Genomic DNA, 3,004 nt, shown 5'->3' on the forward strand with positions numbered 1-3,004 from the left:
CTCGGGAATCAGCGAAAGGACCTTTCCACTTCTCGAGAAGGAATCCCAACCGTCACACGCCAAGAGAAGATGAAACGATAGAGGAATCCGAATCGCCAAAAACTTTAAAAGGACCGAACTATCCAAAGTAAACGGCTCGGCCTAAATGTCATAAAGCTCATCGAGCTTGGTTCTCCAAACTAACGAGCTGGGGGGCTAACTGTTGGGGTCGGTTTCACCCTTTGGCGCCGAGCCAGACTTAGAACACTTTGGGAGTCTTTCAGAGATTATCTCGGGGCATCGCATCATTCACCTCGGGATATCTGTCTAATCGATTTAGTATACCCGAGCCCATCGCCTCGGGGATACTTAAACAAGACGACGAAAGCACCCGAGCCCAATTGCCTCGGGGGTACCCGAGCCCATCGCCTCGGGGATATCCTGAACAAGACATCAGAAGCACCCGAGCCCAATTGCCTTGGGGGTACCCGAGCCTGGTCGCCTCGGGAGTTTCTGAGCCCATCGCCTCGGGACACCCGAAAGAAGCCATCCTAGAATGCCCGAGCCAGTCCTTCCTGTGTACCCGAGCCGGTTGCACAAGTTCCCCGAGGCGAGGTCTTCATCATCGCCCGAAGCAAAGACTTAGTAAATATTCTTCTTTAAAGGTATCATTTCCAAGCACATTGTCATTTCCGAAAAAGAAGGATCATTTCCGATAAACTCGGAAATGATAAGGAAGAATCGCGAAGGATCAACTCAAATCAGGAAATCTTCCGAAAACTCCGAAGAATAAGGAAATTGTCCTAATCCGCGATATTCTAGCCGACTTCAAGATAAATGGAAATCTTCCGAGAATATCGCTGGAGAGGCGGTTTATCACCTATATATAAAGAGACTCAAGGCTCAAGCAAAGGACAGGCAAGATATATCGCTCTAAAAATTACACTACGCAAAGCTCTCACAGCACAAATACTTTTCCTTTTACGATAAAACTCTTGTACGATCAAAATCATCTTTTCATTAATAATATCAAGAACACCATCTTTGGTATCAATCGTTTCTGTTGTTCTTTGAGAATTCACGATTATCGTATCCCTAAAATAAAACCCTAGACAAATCTTGATTGTGTTAGTTTCGACTTCCACAACAGTCGGTTCTTATTGCCTGCATAGTTAGCACTACAAGAAATATTCACATTGATAGCATCTAAGCATAGCTCATTTTTCGTAACTGCTATGAAAGATTATTTTTTTTATTTTGATTACTATATCATAGCACCGAGAAAACGCTAGGATAAAAAATCACTAAGCGGGAATATGAAATCACTTATTCCGCCAATACTTAGACGAAAAAATTCACTTAACCTCCATATGTTTCAGATCCAAAACATTTTAAGCCAACAAAACTTTCCCTTCTATTCACGACAAAACCTAACAAATATTTACAAAAAAAAAAAAATCTCCCTAATCAAAAGCTAGGTCTCTTCCTTTTCGACTCCGACTCCACCATGAAGCTCGTCGCCGGCCTCAATTCGCGTCGATTCCGTCATTACCCTTCAGCCTCAGCCTCTTTATCTTCGATCTACTCCTCCACCATTCAATCTTCCCACTTCTCTCTCCGATCTCAGATCTCCCTCTCTTTCTTTGATTTGTGACGAACGAGAGCTTAGATTCTCCTCCAATGGCGGTCAACTCCAATCATCGCTTCCTCTCTTTTTCTTCGGTGCTCGTCGGTTTTGCAGTGAAACGGTATGGCTTCTCCTTGAAACCAATGACGAAGCTCTTGGTTAACTAACTCTGCCAGAGGGATTACTTCGAGAAGCACAAATTCAATGACTCTTCTTCTTTGCCTTCATACTCCTTTCAAAATGGTAATCTATCTCAATTGGTTACTTTAGGGTTTTTAGTTTTCTTAAAAAAATTTGGAAATTGGAAGCTTAAAAACCAAAAGGTACTCTTAATTATGAAAGTTTGTGTATGAGCAGGGAATGTGTTTTGGTTTCTCATGTAACGCCTCAATTGAGTTTTTCTGGATCCAAAGATTCTTAATTGTGTTATGGAACGTGTTTAACATAAGCTCACTGCGTTTTCTCTTTTGAATTTTCTTCTCTTTGCGTTTGATTTTTTGAATCAGAATGTTGGTTTAGTGTTAAGAGGTTTTTCCTTTCATATGATTTCCTGATGGGAATATGTGAAGGGAACCGCATACACTAAAGAGAAAGTTGTATATGTTGTATTTGGAGTCAAGCATTTGAAATTCTGTTTGTGTCTTCTCTCTTCAGATTCTTGGGTTTCGTTGTCCTTATTTGCTGCAGCTTCTGTCTTCTTCTCTTCTTTGGATTCCCTTATTTTCTTCAGCATCGGCAACAAGTTAAGGCTCACATGGACTCGCATTTTGGAGTAGAGACTCCTGCGGAGAAGAAGTTAGAGGATGTAATGCCCATTGCAACTGGACATGAGAAGAGGAGCTTGAAGCTGAATTGGAGGTGATTGCTTATGTTTTTCTTTATCTAATGCAATTTAAGATCTGAGTATGATACAATTGTGTTTAATTTGTTTTACTGCAACTCCACTTGCGAACATGACTTTTATTTCATGTTCATTTCTGGTATAACACAATGGTGTATATATCTCTGCTTCATAGTTCTCCAGTTTAAATCTGAGGAGCTTAGGGTTGAAGAGAGTAGTAATACAGCGACGAAAAGGAAAGAAGGTGGTAGAGATGTCGTAGTCGCTGAATCTGAGGAGCTTAGGATTGAAGAGAGTAGTAATACGGTGGAGGAGAGTGAAACTGAAGCATAGAATGAAGAGAAAACAGAGTTGACTATTGAAGAAGACGATGATGATTGGGAAGGAATTGAGAGGAGTGAACTTGAGAAAGCCTTTGCAGCTGCTGGAAAGATCCGGGAAAGTGGAAGAAATTGGTGCTGAAGCTAAGATGGAGTTGTTCGGCCTTCACAAGATTGCCACTGAAGGGTCATGTAGAGAGGCACAGCCCATGGCCGTCATGGTCACTGCTCGTGCCA

The 3,004-nt window shown here is 41.8% G+C and overlaps 1 long non-coding RNA gene across 1 annotated transcript; it reads left to right on the forward strand.

Annotated features, from left to right (window-relative positions):
- Window positions 1-1,781: 1,781 nt before the first annotated feature.
- On the forward strand, window positions 1,782-2,777 carry LOC9301644. The gene is made up of 3 exons (XR_002329849.1): window positions 1,782-1,849; window positions 2,380-2,464; window positions 2,623-2,777. It is a non-coding gene; the product is annotated as an uncharacterized LOC9301644 (long non-coding RNA).
- The last annotated feature ends 227 nt before the right edge of the window (window positions 2,778-3,004 follow it).

Source organism: Arabidopsis lyrata (genome assembly GCF_000004255.2).
Source record: "Arabidopsis lyrata subsp. lyrata unplaced genomic scaffold ARALYscaffold_8, whole genome shotgun sequence".
In the NCBI taxonomy this organism is placed as follows: domain Eukaryota; kingdom Viridiplantae; phylum Streptophyta; class Magnoliopsida; order Brassicales; family Brassicaceae; genus Arabidopsis; species Arabidopsis lyrata.